At 48.7% G+C, this 17,542-nt stretch overlaps 1 protein-coding gene across 1 annotated transcript in view; it reads left to right on the top strand.

Moving 5' to 3' along the window:
• ZNF469 (zinc finger protein 469) overlaps window positions 1-17,542 on the top strand; it is a 566,114-nt gene that overhangs the window by 515,044 nt on the left and 33,528 nt on the right. The window contains exon 3 of the mRNA XM_060253917.1: window positions 17,413-17,483. The gene's annotated coding sequence lies outside the window, so the exon portion shown is untranslated. The remainder of the gene's footprint in view (window positions 1-17,412; window positions 17,484-17,542) is intronic.

Genomic DNA, 17,542 nt, shown 5'->3' on the forward strand with positions numbered 1-17,542 from the left:
GGAATAGAGCGAAGAAGGAGGTTGCTGGATCGAAGAGCCAGGAAATATGAATGCTTGTTTGAAAGCCCACAGTGGTGTCAGTTTCTGCAGCCACAGCAATGCAGTTTCAAATGAGGGTCTTAAAAAATCAATTTTTTTCTTCTCCCATAGACCAAATTATAATAGTTTTTAATTGAATGCTGATAATGTTCTGAACTAAATTTCTGGGGCAGAATAATTAGTGGGGTAATGAACCCACACTAGAAATGCTCATTAATCTTGACTTTTAAGAAGAAAGTTCTCCAAAAAAAGAAAGAGAGAGAGATTACTCACAAAACTGATATATAGAAACATCAATTGCTTAGGAGCCTTCTGTCCCCTTTGGAAATGCTCAGGGTCCGGGGATGGGCCAAACTGCCTCTCTGGGCTTTTTTGGAGGAAAGTTGTGGTGTCAAACATAGCAGCTGAATAACATTCATTTTGGTGCTGGATTCAAGTTCTGCAGCATCTTAGCGATCAACAAGATTTTCAGGGTAAAAGCTTTCAAAAGCAGGGTTGCCAGGTCTGGCTCAAGAAATATCTGGGGACTTAGGGGGTGGAGCCAGGAGCAAGAATGTGACAAGCATGGCCGAAGGGAGTTCCGGCCATCACATTTAAAGGGACTGCACACCTTTTAAATGCCGTCCCTCCAGGGGTGGAATTCTAGCAGGAGCTCCTTTCCATATTAGACCACACCCTTGTGATGTAGCCAGTCCTCCAGGAGCTGACAGGACTCTTTTTTGTAAGCTCTTGGAGGACTGGCTACATCAGGGGGTGTGGCCTAATATGCAAATTAGCTCCTGCTAGAATTCCACCCCTGCTTCCCCTCTATTTGCAATAGCGGTTTGCCGGTGCATGCCTCTGCGTAGAGACCCTGGGCTTCCTAGGGGGCCTCCCATCTAAATACTAGGCAGGGCTGACCCAGCTCGACGTTGTTAAGTTGAATAAACGAATAAACTTCCGAGATCTTATGAGCTTGGGCCACCCCGGGAAGGGTATGCAGGTGCACATCAGCTTAGCGAAACTCAAGGTCTGTGACTGCTGTATCACTGCGATGCGAACAGTCTCTGTGCATTTCCTGATTACATCTTGACTTTTCCATAATTGCTTTCTGTCTAGGGTTGCCAATCCCCAGGTGGGGGCAGGGAACCCCCCTGGTTTGGAGGCCCTCCCCCCCACTTCAGAGTTATCAGGAAGCGGGGGGAGGGGAGGGAAACGTCTGCTGGGAACTCTATTATTCCCCATGGAGACTTATGGGGAATAATGGAGAATTGAACCGTGAGTATCTAGGGGGGGGGCTGTTTTTTTGAGATAGAGGCACCAGATTTTCAGTATAGCATCCCGTGCCTCTCCCCAAAATACTCTCCAAGTTTCGAGAGGATTGGACCAGGGGGTCCAATTCTAGGAGCCTCAAAAGAAGGTGCCCCTATCCTTCATTATTTCCTATGGAAGGAAGGCCTTTAAAAAGGTGTGCAGTCCCTTTAAATGTGATGGCCAGAACTCCCTTTGGAGTTCAATTATGCTTGTCATACACTTCCTCTTGGCTCCACCCCCAAAGTCCCCAGATATTTCTTGAATTGGGCTTGGCAACCCTATTCCTGTTCAGTGTTCCCTCTAAGCTGAGTTAGGGTGAGCTAGCGCACAGATTTTTAGCCTCTGGCTTAGCTCAGGAAAAATGGCCCCCGAGCACAATCATTGATGCAAGAGCACACAACTTTCATGCTAGCAGCTCACAAAGTAGAATTTCTGCTCACAAGACTCTGCAGCTTAGAGGGAACATTTTTCCCATCCTGTCTTACCTGCATTTCATGGACCCGACTATTTATTTTTGTTGTTGTTTGTGATGTTGTACATAAATGTCCACCTATGGAGGACCCACTGCATCCACCAGCTTGGTGTAGTGGTTTAGTGTGCGGACTGTTAGCTGGGAGAACCGGGTTTGATTCCCCCCTCCTCCACTTGCAGCTGCTGGAATGGCCTTGGGTCAGCTACAGCTCTCTTATCTGGGAGAACCGGGTTTGATTCCCCACTCCTCCACTTGCAGCTGCTGGAATGGCCTTGGGTCAGCTACAGCTCTCTTATCTGGGAGAACCGGGTTTGATTCCCCACTCCTTCACTTGGAGCTGCTGGAATGGCCTTGGGTCAGCCACAGCTCTCTTATCTGGGAGAACCGGGTTTGATTCCCCACTCCTCCACTTGCAGCTGCTGGAATGGCCTTGGGTCAGCTACAGCTCTCTTATCTGGGAGAACCGGGTTTCATTCCCCACTCCTCCACTTGCAGCTGCTGGAATGGCCTTGGGTCAGCCATAGCTCTCACAGAGTTGTCCTTGAAAGGGCAGCTTTTGGGAGAGTTCTCTCAGCCCCACCTACCTCGCAGGGTGTCTGTTGTGGGGGGAGAAGATATAGAAGATTGTAAGCCGCTCTGAGTCTCTGATTCAGAGAGAAGGGCAGGGTATAAATCTACAGTCTTCTTCTTTACTTATGCAGTGGTCTGCAGGCCAGAAAAGCTGGCATTGGAATAAAAATTGTAACCCCTGAAACTGCTTATTCTCTCCCTCCTGGGATGCTAGAATCCCTTGCTACTTTAGGAGATTCGATGCTGCAAGATGGGGAGATAACTTCTGGTTCAGAAGCCTGTTTTTTTTTTAAAAAAAGAATATATAAATTATGGCAAGAAAATGTCCATTCCGGGCTCTGTAACAGGAGAAAGACAGATTAAAATGACTTAAGTGACTACATCAGTAAACATTAGCTGTGATAGCTAACCTTCTTGTTCTTAGGTAGTGTACCTCTGAATGCCAGGTGCAGAGGACAAACACGTGAGTAACCCCTCATCTTCAGGCAAAGTGGGCTAGGAGTTTCTTCATTGTGGCACTTGTGGGTGCCATGCTGAGACGCCCACTGAGCTTTTCAGAAGGTGTGGGGGGCTATTGAAGGCAGGGCTTGTTACCTGCTGTCCCCATTCAAGTGAAAGAGGTGCCTCTAGAACAGGGGTGGCCAAACTTGCTTAATGCAAGAGTCACATAGAATAAATGTCAGATGTCTGAGAGAAGGAAGGAAGGAAGGAAGTTGCGGAAAGAAGCAACTTTAAATGCATTTACTTCAATTCTGCAGGGCCTGTAAAACGGAGCTCTTTCCCCAGGCCGTGGACGTCACTTGTTATCGGCCTCCCCCATTTTATGCTGTCGTCGTTATTCTGTAATCTTAGATTTTGTATATTTTAATTGGTTTTAACTGTTGATTGTTTTTATGATGTAGCCTGCCCTGAACCTGTTTTACGGGGTGGGGGGAGGTGAAGGGGGTCCCCTGTGGAAGCACCAGTCGTTTCCGACTCTGTGGCATCGCGTCCGACTCTGGGGTGATGTTTTCACGGCAGACTTTTTAATGTGGTGGTTTGCCATTTTCTTCCCCAGTCATCTAAACTCCCCCCCCCCCCAGCAAGCTGGGTGCTCATTTGACCGACCTCGGAAGGATGGAAGGCTGAGTCAACTTCGAGCCGGCTACCTGAACCCAGCTTCCGCTGGGATCGAACTCAGGTTGTGAGCAGAGAGCTCAGACTGCAGTACTGCAGCTTTACCACTCTGCACCACGGGGCTCCCTGTTTTACGGGAAGGGCGGGCTAACAATAGAATAAAGTAAATTAATAAATAAAGTCTCCAAGCTGCCAGCTGGCTTGGCTTGAAGTGATTGAAAGAGAGACATGCCTTCTCCAAGCCAGCCAATGGGGCGGTGGGGGCTTTGGAAAGGAAAGGTCCCCTGTGCAAGCACCGGTCGCTTCTGACTCTGGGGTGACGTTGCTTTCACAACGTTTTCACAGCAGACTTTTTACGGGGTGGTTTGCCATTGCCTTCCCCAGTCAGCTACACTTTCCCCCCTGCAAGCTGGGGACTCATTTGACCGACCTCGGAAGGATGGGAGGCTGAGTCAACCTTGGGCCGGCTACCTGAACCAGCTTTCGCTGGGATAGAACTCAGGTCGTGAGCAGAGAGTTCAGATCACAGGACTGCAGTACTGCTGCTTTACCACTCTGCGCCACGGGGCCGCTGGGGGCTTTGAGAGCCACGCAATATGTGTGAAAGAGCCACATGTGGCTCCCAAGCTGCACTTCGGCCACCCCTGCTCTAGAAAGTCAGGTGGGCTGGGCTTTCCTTCACCAGTGTGTTGTCCCATTCTCCCTTCAGGCTTCTTTCAGGAGGTGGGAGGAATTCTGTTCAGCTTTGCCTCTTGTGGCAGCCATTTGGGGGGCAGGGGGCACTCAAAAGCTGTCCACAGGCCCCAAAAGGTTGGGGACTAGGGTTGCCAATCCCCAGGTGGGGGCAGGGGATCCCCCGGTTTGGAGACCCTCCCCCCGCTTCAGGGTCGTCAGAAAGCAGGGGGAGGGGAGGGAAATGTCTACTGGGAACTCTATTATTCCCTATGGAGATTTATTCCCATAGAAAATCATGGAGAATTGATACGTGGGTATCTGGGGCTGGCGGGGGGGGCTGTTTTTTGAGGTAGAGGCACCAAATTTTCAGTACAGCATCTAGTGCCTCGCCCTAAAATATCCCCCAAGTTTCAAACCATTGGACCAGGGGGTCCAATTCTATGAGCCCCAAAAGAAGGTGCCCCTATCCTTCATTATTTCCTATGGAAGGAAGGCATTGAAAAGGTGTGCCGTCCTTTTAAATGCGATGGCCAGAACTCCCTTTGGAGTTCAATTATGCTTGTCACAGCCTTGATCTTGGCTCCACCCCAGTGTCTCCTGGCTCCACCCTCAAAGTCTCCTGGCTCCACCCCCAACGTCCCCAGATATTTCTTAAATTGGACTTGGCAACCCTAGGGGGGACCCCTGGGTTGGAGTGTTGGGTTAAGACCTAGGAGGGCCAGGTTCAAGCCCCCATAAAGCTTCCGAAGTCACCTTGGAGAAGTCACTCTGTCTTAATCTCTCCTACCTCACAAAGTAATTGTTGTTGTCATGGTTGTTATTTATTAGATTTATTAATTTTGGTGCAATGGTTAAGTGTGCGGACTCTTATCTGGGAGAACCGGGTTTGATTCCCCACTCCTCCACTTGCACCTGCTGGAATGGCCTTGGGTCAGCCATAGCTCTGGCAGAGGCTGTCCTTGAAAGCTGCTGTGAGAGCCCTCTCAGCCCCACCCACCTCACAGGATGTCTGTTGTGGGGGAGGAAGGGAAAGGAGATTGTAGGCCGCTCTGAGCCTCTGTCCTTGAAAGGGCAGCTGCTGTGAGAGCCCTCTCAGCCCCACCTACCTCACAGGGTGTCTGTTGTGGGGGAGGAAGGGAAAGGAGATGGTGAGCCGCTCTGAGACTCTTCGGAGTGGAGGGCGGGATATAAATCCAATCTCTTATCTGGGAGAACCGGGTTTGATTCCCCACTCCTCCACTTGCAGCTGCTGGAATGGCCTTGGGTCAGCTATAGCTCTGGTAGGAGATGTCCTTGAAAGGGCAGCTTCTGGGAGAGTTCGCTCAGCCCCACCCTCCTCACAGGGTGTCTGTTGTAAGGGAGGAAGATAAAGGAGATTGTGAGCCGCTGAGACTCTGAGATTCAAAGTGGAGGGCAGGATATAAATCCAATTTCTCCTCCTCCTCCTCCTTTCCCTATCCCAGCTTATGTCAGGCTATGGGCAATGTAAAGGGGAGCATAATGCCATAAAACAAATACACAAACACTAAAATGCAGTGTGCCATCCGATAAAAACGAAAAGAACCAGAATAAAAAAAGATCCAAGATGGCACCCTATAAGTTTTCTGTCCTAATTCTGGACTGCTTGGCCAGTTTTGGGGTGGGGAAGGGTGGGGGGAGGAAACTCACAGAATATACCGGAGGGAGGAGGGGAACTGTTGCTGCCCCCTCCCAAAAGCATAGCCAGACATTTCTGCCTTGCATAAGATCTCACAGGGCCCTGGTGGTATGAGGAAGAGAGTTCCACCAGGTTGGGGCCCGGAACAGAAAGGCCCTGGTCCAGGTCAAGGACAGTCAGAAATCTTTGGGGCCTGGGACCACCAGCGGGTTGTTTTCAGTAGAGCGTAATGCCCTCCCAGGGACATACTGGAGGAGACGGTCCCTCAGATATAGGGTTGCCAATCCCCAGGTGGGGGCAGGGGATCCCCCAGTTTGGAGGCCCTCCCCCCACTTCACGGTCATCAGAGAGTGGGAGGGGGAAGGGAAATGTCTGCTGGGCACTCCATTATTCCTATGGAGATGATTCCCGTAGGGCAGGGGTGGGGAACCTCTGTCCCGAGGGCCGTATGCGGCCCTCAAGGTCACTTGGTGTGGCCCTCGGGGATTGATGGACACAGATTGCCATGTGGCAGCCTCCCTGGAGCCTGGCTGGCCAGTGAGGATCGTGGGGCCCAGCCACGCCGTGCGGCAGCCTCCCCAGGGCCAGGCAGGGATCACAGGGCCCAGATGTACTGTGCGGCAGCCTCCCCAGGGCCAGACAGGGATCACAGGGCCTAAATGTACTGTGCAGCAGCCTCCCTGGGGCCTGGCTGGCCGGCCAGAATTGCTGCAGGGCCTGGAGAAGTTACTGTCCCAGTTCAGTTTGCACTTGATTATCCCAGAGGGTGTGGCCTAATATGCTAATGAGTGTGTGACCTAATATGCTAATATTAGGGGATGTGGTCTAATATGCTACTGAGTCGTGCTGGGCTTTTTCTACAAAAAAGCCCTGGACCTATGCATTTGCCTAGGGTGGCGGGCCGTGTGTGTGTGTGTGTGTGTGTGCCAGATTAGGCTCTCTCCACATGACTTCATTAATTTTGCTCACCTGAATCATTCTCCCTTGGTGGAGCACTGTTTTTTAAGTTGATAATTTTGTATGGCCCGCAAATGATGTTATAAATATTCATATGGCCCTTGGCAGAAAAAAGGTTCCCCACCCCTGCCATAGGGTATAATGGAGAATCGATCCATGGGTATCTTGGGCTCTGAGGGGGCTGTTGTTTTGAGGGAGAAGCACCAAATCTTCATCAGAGCATCCAATGCCTCTCCTCAAAACATCCTCCACATTTCAAAAGAATTGGACTGGGGTGTCCAATCCTATGAGCCCCCAAAGAAGGTGCCCCTATCCATTATTTTCCAGCGGAGGGAAGGCATTTAAAAGGTGTGCGATCTCTTTTTAATGCGATGGCCAGAACTCCCTTCGGAGTTCAATTATGCTTGTTACAACCTTGCTCCTGGCTCCACCCCCAAAGTCTCCTGGCTCCAACCCCAAAGTCCCCAGATATTTCTTGAATTGGACCAAGTGACCCTAATCAGATATGTTGGTCCCATCCAGTGTTCTCTCTAAGCTGCAGAGTCTTGTGAGCAAAAATTCTACTTTGTGGGTTACTGGCATTACAGTTGTGAGCTACTGTGTACATTAGTGTGCTCCGGGATCTGCCGGCGTTATGATCATAGAATCATAGAGTTGGAAAGGACCTCCAGGGTCATCCAGTCCACCCCCCACCCGCACAATGCAGGAAACTCACAAACAGCTCCCCCTGAATTCACAGGATCTTCATTGCTGTCAGATGGCCATCTAACCTCTGCTTAAAAACCTCCATAGAAGGAGAGCCCACCACCTCCCAAGGAAGCCTGTTCCACTGAGGAACCGCTCTAACAACAGTCAGGAAGTTCTTCCTAATGTTGAGCCAGAAACTCGTTTGATTTAATTTCAATCCATTGGTTCTGGCCCTACCTTCCGGGGCCACAGAAAACAATTCCACGCCATCCTCTATATGACAGCCCTTCAAGTACTTGACGATGGTGATCATATCACCTCTCAGCCGCCTCCTCTCCAGGCTAAATATCCTCAGCTCCTTCAATCTTTCCTCATAGGACTTGGTCTCCAGACCCCTCACCATCTTTGTCGCCCTCGTCTTGACCCGTTCCAGCTTGTCTACATCCGTCTTAAAATGTGGTGCCCAAAACTCAACACAAGACTCCAGGTGAGGTCTTACCAGAGCGGAGTAAAGCGATACCATCACATCACATGATGTGGACACTATACTTCTGTTGATGCAGCCCAAAATTGCATTTGCCATTTTAGCCACCGCATCACACTGTTGACTCATGTTCAGCGTATGGTCCACTAAGACCCCCAAGATCCTTTTCGCACATACTGCTGCTAAGACAAGTCTCCCCCATTCGATAACCATGATTTCACTGCAATTGATGTCATGACGCCGGTGATGTTGGGGGCGGATCCCCCCAATGTGGGCCAGCAGGTTGGGAATCTCCGGAGTGGGGGAGACCCCGCCCCGCCTGGGAACTTGGCAGCCTTAATAGGGAGGCACCCAGAGTCATGCCCAAACTCTTGACAGATGGCACCAGTGGTGCCCCGTTAAGAGTTGGAAGTCTAGATTCCGATCCTGAAGGGCCCCCCCCCCCATTAACAGAACCTCCCTCTTCACTGGGTTCAGTCTCAGCCAGTGTTCCCTCTAAGCTGACTTAGTGTGAGCTGAGTTAGTGTGAGTTTTTTAGCCTCCGGCTCACACACTTTTGTCTTAGCTCAGGAAAAATAGCCCCAGAGCAATTAATTGATGAAGTAGCCAAATTGTTCGCTTGCGGCTTTAAATCCAGTCGCTCGCAAAGCATAAATTTTGATCACAAGGTTCCGCAGCTTTAGAGGGCGAATTGCTCTCAGCCTTCTCTTTTTTAGCCATTGTTGCGAGGTTATTGTGAGGATAAAACAGGAAAGAAGGCCACCCTGAGCTCCTTGCAATTACAGCAAGATTTTTTTTCGCCCAAGTAAAGCACTGGACGGGTTGCAGCTGGAAATAGAACGCTGGCCTAGATGGGAAGCCTTTGGTTTAATCCAGCTAAGTGGATCGTTATCGTTCTGTGCTTGGGTTGCTGTCCTCTCAGGGTGGGCTTGCTGGGCCTGCAGGGATCAGCACATCCGCCCCCTCCCGCCCCCGCCACATCGATTTCACAGCCCACCCAGTGGCAGAATGCTGCAGCATTGGCAATCCAGGTCAGATTCTTCAAGTCCGACTGGCCAGTGCCCGTGTTCTACTTGCTTGCTGGAGCCAATCGGAGCCCTTTCCTCGGCAGGCGCCACGCTCTGATATACCAGCTACCAGCTGGTGGCATACGCTAGTCTGGAATTCACAGACAGATGAGGTGGGGGGGGAATAGTGGTCACTGTGCATGCCACGGTCCAGCTGTGCTTTGTGTTCAGAGGCAGCTGAGGTTGGCCGGGATAGACTTTGGGTCATTTCCAAATTTCTGTGTTTGCATATTTATAGACAAGGCTTTTTTTTGTAGCAGAAACTCCTTTGCCTATAAGGCCACACACCCCTGATGTAGCCAATCCTCCAGGAGCTTACAGGGCTCTTATTCCAGGGCCTGCTGTAAGCTTGAGAAGGATTGGCTACATCGGGGGGGGGGGGGGTGGCCTCATAGGCAAAGGAGTCCCTGCTGCAAAAAAAGCCCTGATAATAGGGGGATATGCAGTTCTTATGGGAATTTTAATAATAATAATAATAATAATAATAGATTTTATTTGTATCCCGCCCTCCCCGCCTAGGCGGCTCAGGGCGGCTAACAACATTTTATGCATTTACATTGATAGATAAAAACTTCAAATTTAACAATTAAAAATTAAACATATAAAAACCAGTTAATAGAATTAAAATACATAATTTAAGTTAAATTAAATATATCTGGCAGCAATACAGATATTCTGGTGCTGGTTCTGCCTGTTTAAATAGTTCCAAAGTAATATAGATGGTGGTTCCTTTGTTCACAGCATTCAGCAGTCAATGTCAATATACGCTTGTTTAAAAAGGACGGTCTTGCAGGCCCTGCGGAACTGGTCAAGGTTCCGCAGGGCCCGCACTTCCTCCGGAAACTGGTTCCACAGTTTAAAACATTGTCAAAAATAGTAGCCATCAAAGAGGATAACACACTTCTCTAGCCTGACGGTTGTCCCACACCCGCAGACACAGGTAGTAATCTGCCCAGTATGAATTTCTTCTGCTTTTGAATAGAGAATATATCAAGATGCACCAATACTGCCCTAAACAATACAATTTATCTGTCCGTCCATCCATCCATCTATCCATCCTCTAAAGAGCTCAGGGTAGCATAGAAGAAGGTATTGGATTTATATCCCACCCTCCACTCTGAATCTCAGAGTCTCAGAGCGGCTCACGGTCTCCTTTATCTCCCCCCCCACACCTGCACAACAAACACCCTGTGAGGTGGGTGGGGCTGAGAGGGCTCTCACAGCAGCTGCCCTTTCAAGGACAACTCCTGTGGGAGCTCTGGCTGACCCAAGGCCATTCCAGCAGCTGCAAGGGGAGGAGTGAGGAATCCAACCCGGTTCTCCCAGATAAGAGAGCTATGGCTGACCCAAGGCCATTCCAGCAGGTGCAAGTGAAGGAGTGGGGAATCAAACCCGGTTCTCCCAGGTAAGAGAGCTATGACTGACCCAAGGCCATTCCAGCAGGTGCAAGTGAAGGAGTGGGGAATCAAACCCGGTTCTCACAGATAAGAGTCCATGCACTTAACCACGACACCAAACTGGTAGATGTTGTCATCATTTTAGATATGTGCAGGGCCTTTTTTTTTTTTTTAGCAGGAGCTCCTATGCCTATTAGGCCACACACCCCTAATAGCCAGTCCTTTTGGAGCTTACAGTAGGCCGTGTACTAAAAGCCCTGTAAGCTCTTGGAGGATTGGCCGTATCAGGGGTGTGTGGCCTAATATGCAAAGGAGTTCCTGCTACAAAAAAGCCCGGGATATATGGTGCTTCAGCATAAGCTCAACAGATAGTCTTCCAGATATTTTATCCTTGCAACAGCTCCATAAAACAGGTTAGGCAGCGATTGTGACTCGGCTCAAGGTTGGGTTGAGAAGAGATTTGAACCCAGGCTTTCTTGGTCTAGGGATGACGGGAAGGACCAGCTGAGCCCCTTTCCCCTTCTGTTTTCTGTCTGTGGGCCTCTCCATCACCCGTCCTGCTTCCTGCCCCCTCTTATCTGCTTTCAACCATCTCAAATATATGATATGATAAAGACAAAATGCCCTTTCAATTTAGCTCGCCCTAATGCCAGATTCTACTTTTACCGAAGTAATTAAGATTAATTCAGCTGATAATTTAGGAAGCATTCTTAAATGTACCTTTTCTGGCAGCATCTAAGATACTTTTCCCCTCAGAAGATTTATCAGAGTACTTAGGTAACAGATAACTCTGTGGCAAATGGCAGCATTCAGAAGCAGAACGAGAGATAAATATTTCTCAAATAAATGTCAAAATAGCTCACGCTTCATTACAGTCTTTCAAAGGGGCTACAGCCAGTTCTGAGCCTCTAGACAATTTCAGCATGATACGGAAACCTGCAGTGGATGGGTGGTATGTTTTTTTATTTGAATGGAATGGTTTGTACACAGTGCTATGTAATGCCATACAGGCTAGAAGATTCAGGATGAGAGACTGGATAAGGTGCGGGGAGGTTCAACCCCCTAAATAATGATCAAGAACCAAATGGATAGATCTGGAACTCAAAAGATTCTCAACAAGCTAGAGATTTTTGTTGTTCAGTCTCACAGTCGAGTCCAGCTCTTTGCAACCCCATGGACCAAGTCACGCCAGGCCCTCCTGTTCTCCACCATCCTCCGAAGTCTGCTCAAATTTGTATTAGTTACATCAGTAACGCTGTCCAGCCATCTCCTCTTTTGTAAAATGAGTACCCAGCTTGCTGGGGGGAAGTGTAGACTGGGGAAGGCAATGGCAAACCACCCCGTAAAAAAGTCTGCCGTAAAAACATTGTGATCCGACGTCTCCCCAGAGTCGAAAACGACTGGTGCTTGCACAGGGGACCTTTCCTTTTTCTTCTTCTTTTGCCTTCTGTCTTTCCCAGCATCAGGGTCTTCTCCAATGAGTGCTCCCTTCTGATTTGGTGGCCAAAGTATTTGAGCTTCAGCTTCAGCATCTGACCTTCCAGGGAACAGTCAGGGTGGATTTCCCTTAGGACTGACTGATCTTCTTGCAATCCAAGGGACTCTCACGAGTCTTCTCCAGCACCACAGCTAGAGATACCCATTTGGAATTGAGGAGCTGCCGTAGTTCTTCTGTTTCTGCTTTGTGCAGTTCTCAGCCACACCTGAAAACTAATGATGCACCCTCAGTCGCATTGGCTGGCATTTCTCTCCCACTGCTAAGATTCGTATGGGATGCTCCTTGGAGCGGAGACCTTTCTTTTTAACTTGTAGAATCATAGAGTTGGAAGGGACCTCCAGGGTCATCTAGTCCAACCCCCTGCACAGTGCAGGAAACTCACAAACACCTCCCCCTAAATTCACAGGATCCTCATTGCTGTCAGATGGCCATCTAGCCTCTGTTGAAAAGCCTCCAAGGAAGGAGAGCCCACCACCTCCCGAGGAGAAAGCCTGTTCCACTGAGGAATCGCTCTAACGGTCAGGAAGTTCGTCTTGAGCCGGAAACTCTTTTGATTTAATTTCAACCCATTGGTTCTGGTCCTACCTTCCAGGGCCACAGAAAACAATTCCACGCCATCCTGTATATGACAGCCCTTGAAGATGGTGATCATATCACCTCTCAGCCGTCTCCTTTCCAGGCTAAACATCCCCAGCTACTTCAGCCTTTCCTCATAGGACTTGATCTCGAGACCCCCCACCATCTTCGTCGCCCTCCTCTGGACCCGTTCCAGCTTGTCTATATCCTTCTTAAAATGTGGTACCCAAAACTGAACACAAGACTCCAGGTGAGGTCTTACCAGAGCAGAGCAAAGCGATACCATCACATCACGTGATCTGGACACTATACTTCTGTTGATACAGCCCAAAATTGCATTTGCCTTTTTAGCCACCGCATCACACTGTTGACTCATGTTCGGCGTATGATCCACTAAGATCCCGAGATCCTTTTCGCACACACTACTGCTAATAAACACTACTGTGTTTATTTTAGCATGTTTATTTTAAACATTTCTGTTCTGCAACTCTCAGCCAGATTTGGTTCTCAGGGAACTTTCGCAGGAAGAAAATTGCTGCCCGCCATTAAAATGACACAGTCCAAAGAAAACAGATAAGCGTGGAAAACACCAAGCAGTAACACTCCTTTACCTATTGCATTTTGTCTTTATTGTGTATATTTTGTTTGTTTGTTTGTTTGTTTTCCCTCTTTCCCCTTCTCCCTCCTTTTCTGGGAAGTTAGTTCACCCTGTGCATTCCACGCATTCTATAAGCTGAGCCTCTTTTGAACTTGTCAGCATGGATTCTCTATGCAGGGAGTTTATTTTGCAGCTTTTTATGTTGATCAGATTGTATCTACTGCTTGAACTTTGCCTGTCTGAATCTGATCCTAGGATAATGGTATAGATGTGTTATTATAGGTATTTGTCTGGGGGGGAGGGGGATTTAAAGAGAAGATTTTGTGAATATTTGACTGCACTTCTTGTATATTATTGGGGGGGGGCGGGTTACAGCAGTGGGGTGCCGCAGGGCTCAGAACTGGGTCCCATGCTCTTTAACTTGTTCATAAATGATTTGGAGTTGAGAGTAAGCAGTCAAGTGGCCAAGTTTGCGGATGACACTAAATTGTTCAGGGTGGTGAGAACCAGAGAGGATTGTGAGGAACTCCAAAGGGATCTGTTGAGGCTGGGTGAGTGGGCGTCAATGTGGCAGATGAGGTTCAATGTGGCCAAGTGCAAAGTAACGCACATTGAGACCAAGAATCTCAGCTGCAAATAAAAGTTGATGGGGTGTGAACTGGCAGAGACTGACCAAGAAAGAGATCTTGGGGTCGTGGTAGATAGCTCACTGAAAATGTCAAGAGAGTGTGCGATTGCAATAAAAAAGGCCAACGCCATGCTGGGTATTATTAGGAAGGGAATTGAAAACAAATCAGTCAGTATCATAATGCCCCTGTATAAATCGATGGTGTGGTCTCATTTGGAATACTGTGTGCAATTCTGGTCACCGCACCTGAAAAAGAATATTATAGCATTGGAAAAAGTGCAGAAAAGGGCAACTAGAATGATTACAGGTTTGGAACACTTTCCCTGTGAAGAATGGTTAAAATGCTTGGGGCTCTTTAGATTGGAGAAACGTCGACTGCGGGGTGACGTGATAGAGGTTTACAAGATTATGCATGGGATGGAGAAGGTAGAGAAAGAAGTACTTTTCTCCCTTTCTCACAATACAAGAACTCGTGGGCATTCAATGAAATTGCTGAGCAGTCGGGTTAGAACGGATAAAAGGAGGTACTTCTTCACCCAAAGGGTGATTAACATGTGGAATTCACTGCCACAGGAGGTGGTGGCGGCTACAAGCATAGCCAGCTTCAAGAGGGGGTTAGATAAAAATATGGAACAGAGGTCCATCAGTGGCTATTAGCCACAGTGTGTATATATATATATAAATTTTTGGCCACTGTGTGACACAGAGTGTTGGACTGGATGGGCCATTGGCCTGATCCAACATGGCTTCTCTTATGTTCTTATGTACAGTTTAATTTTAAAAAGAATTTTTAAAAAAAGTCCAAAGAAAACTGTGAAGCATGGAAAACACCAATAGCGCAGTGTTCCCTCTAAGCTGAGTTAGTGTAAGCTAGCTTACAATTTTTAAGCCTCTGTCTCATGCATTTTTGTCTTAACTCAGGAAGGATGGCCCCAGAGCAACCTAATGTATGCAGGAGCTCACAGCTTTCAAGCCAGTAGCTCACAAAGTAGAATTTTTGCTCACAAGACTCCAGATCTTAGAGGGAACTTTGCCAATAGGTATATTATAACATTGGGAGGGTGTTGATATCTCACGGGAAAATCATCTTAACACACCCACCAGCAAATCAGTTAAACCCCAAAACAGTAGTTGCAACGAAAGCAGTCTACCCCCTCAAAATTAGAAGAAATAATCAGAGAGAGAGAGAGAATATAGTAAGGAAAAATTGTTTGCATTCTAATACTTGTCTTTTGGTGTAGTGGTTAAGTGTGCAGACTCTTATCTGGGAGAACCGGGTTTGATTCCCCACTCCTCCACTTGCACCTGCTGGAATGGCCTTGGGTCAGCCAGAGCTCTCTTATCTGGGAGAACCGGGTTTGATTCCCCACTCCTCCACTTGCAGCTGCAGGAATGGCCTTGGGTCAGCCAGAGCTCTCTTATCTGGGAGAACCGGGTTTGATTCCCCACTCCTCCACTTGCAGCTGCAGGAATGGCCTTGGGTCAGCTATAGCTCTGGCAGAGGTTGTCCTTGAAAGGGCAGCTGCTGGGAGAGCCCTCTCAGGTTGTGAGCAGAGAGTTCAGACTGCAGTACTGCAGCTTTACCACTCTGCGCCACGGGGTACCACCAGTGAAAAAGACCTGTGCATCAATATACTATAATAACTATTATCAAATAGTTTGATTGTAAAGTTGCCAAGTCCCCACCCCCAGCCTCCAGTGAGTGATGTCACCGCACCGGCGACATGTGCCGGCTGCTCTAGGCATTTCCATGAAAACTCTATGGTTTTCCCAGATTCTCTAGCATTTTGGGAGGGAAACACTCTATGGTACCTATTGTACCATAGAGTTTTCCCTCCCAAATTGCTAGAGTGTCTGGGGAAACCATAGAGTTTAGGGGTGAATCTGGGAGAGGGTGGAAACAACAGGAGTTTCACCCTCCTCCTCAAAAGCGGAGTTGCGAGGTCTGTGTTGGAAAATACCTGGAGATTTTAGGGGTGGATCTGGGAGAGGGGAGCTGATCTTTTTAGCAGGGGAGCTGATCTCTGTCAGTTGGAAATCAGTCATAAAAGCAGATCTCCAGGCCCCACCTGGAGGCTGGCAGTTCTAAGTGCAGCTGTTGCAGAAGTCCTGTGATACACTGAGTTCTGTTGCTTCTTTTACATCCAAGGTCCCCAACATTTTTGAGGCTGTGGGAGCCTTTGGCGGGCAGAGCCACAAAAATGGCTGCCACAGGGGGTGGAGTCAGCCACAGAACAGCTGCAACAGCTTCCCTTCAGCTATCCAGTGAAGATATCTATGAAGAAAGGTTAAAATGCTCGGAACTCTTTAGCTTGGAGAAACATTGACTCAGCAGTGACATGAGAGAGGTTTACAAGATAATGAATGGGATAGAGAAGGTAGAGAAAGAAGTATTTTTCTCCCTTTCTCACAATACAAGAACTCATGGGCACTCTATGAAATTGCTGAGCAGTCCGGTTAGAATGGATAAAAGGAAGTCCTTCACCTAAAGGGTGATTAATGCAGGGAATTCACTGCCACAGGTGGTGGTGGCAGCTACAAGCATAGCCAGCTTCAAGAGGGAATTGAATAAACATCTGGAGCAGAGGTCCATCAGTGTCTCTTAACCACAGTGTATTGTTGGAACTCTCTGTCTGGGGCAAGTGATGCTCTGTATTCTTGCTGTTTGGGAAGGACAAGAGTGGAAGCGCTTCTAGTGTCTTGGCCCCACTGATGGACCTCCTGATGGATCCTGGGTGTTTTGGCCACTGTGTGACACAGAGTGTTAAACTGGATGGGCCATTAGCCTGATCCCGCATGGCTTCTCTTATGCTCTTATGTAAGATCTTTATGCTGTGGCATCAGCTGCTGCCAAAGCAGTGTTTTTTAAAAATCTGCACAGCCGATGGACAATCTGAAGTCCGCCTGGCCCTTCCTACTTTCTAAAGACACTTGGTGGGCACCATGAAAGGTGTGGGTGGACGTTGTACCTCCATGGCACCACACTGGGAACGATGCTCCCTCTAAGCTGTGGAGTCTTGTGAACAGAATTTCTACTTCGTGAGCTACTGGCATTAAAGTTGTGAGCCACTGCATCAATTACTTCGCTTTTTCCCGGAGCTAGGACAAAAATGTGTGAGCTGGAGGCTAAAAAGCTATGAGCTAGCTCATACTCAGCTTAGGAGGAACACTAGTTGGGAACCCCTGTTTTAGAGACTGCCTTGGTTGCACCTGTAGCATATCTCAGACCCATTTAGGGATGGCCTCCCTCAGAGAGAGATCTCAGGGCAGAGTTCCAGTTGCGACAGAGCCCTGGGCCCAGGAAGCTGCAGTTGCCTCGGCCTCCAAAGATGTTGTGTGGGTGAGGCCACCCCTGTGCCTTCAGGTGGCTCTCCATGGCTCAAACGGGATGCTCGCGGTAGACATAAAGAGGAGCTGTCTCCTAGCCAAGCGAAGGGCCGGGATCTCTGAAGCGCCGTGTGGAACACACCAACGGGAGCCAGCTTGGTTGAGTCACTCAGAGCCAGCAGCCCAGCGCGTCTGTACATTAGTCTCTCGGGAAGCCCTGTTCCGTGCACGTCCGACAGCAGCGCAGCCGAGGGAGAACGCGCGCTTCACGTCCAGCCCAGCTTGGATGCTTGAATGAGCTTCTGATCTCGGGCAGCGGCAGCCGCCAAGCCAAACAAAAATTCCTGACATATTTTTCTCTTCCTTTGCAGCCAAGAAATTCATATTTCATGGGAAGTGAAGCCGGGACCCAGCAGTAGCTGAGCGACGGAAGTTTTTCAAGGTATGCTTGGTGGATCTAGGGTTGCCAAGTCCAATTCAAGAAATATCTGGGGACTCTGG

The sequence above is a fragment of the Heteronotia binoei genome, chromosome 14 (genome assembly GCF_032191835.1).
Source record: "Heteronotia binoei isolate CCM8104 ecotype False Entrance Well chromosome 14, APGP_CSIRO_Hbin_v1, whole genome shotgun sequence".
In the NCBI taxonomy this organism is placed as follows: Eukaryota; Metazoa; Chordata; class Lepidosauria; order Squamata; family Gekkonidae; genus Heteronotia; species Heteronotia binoei.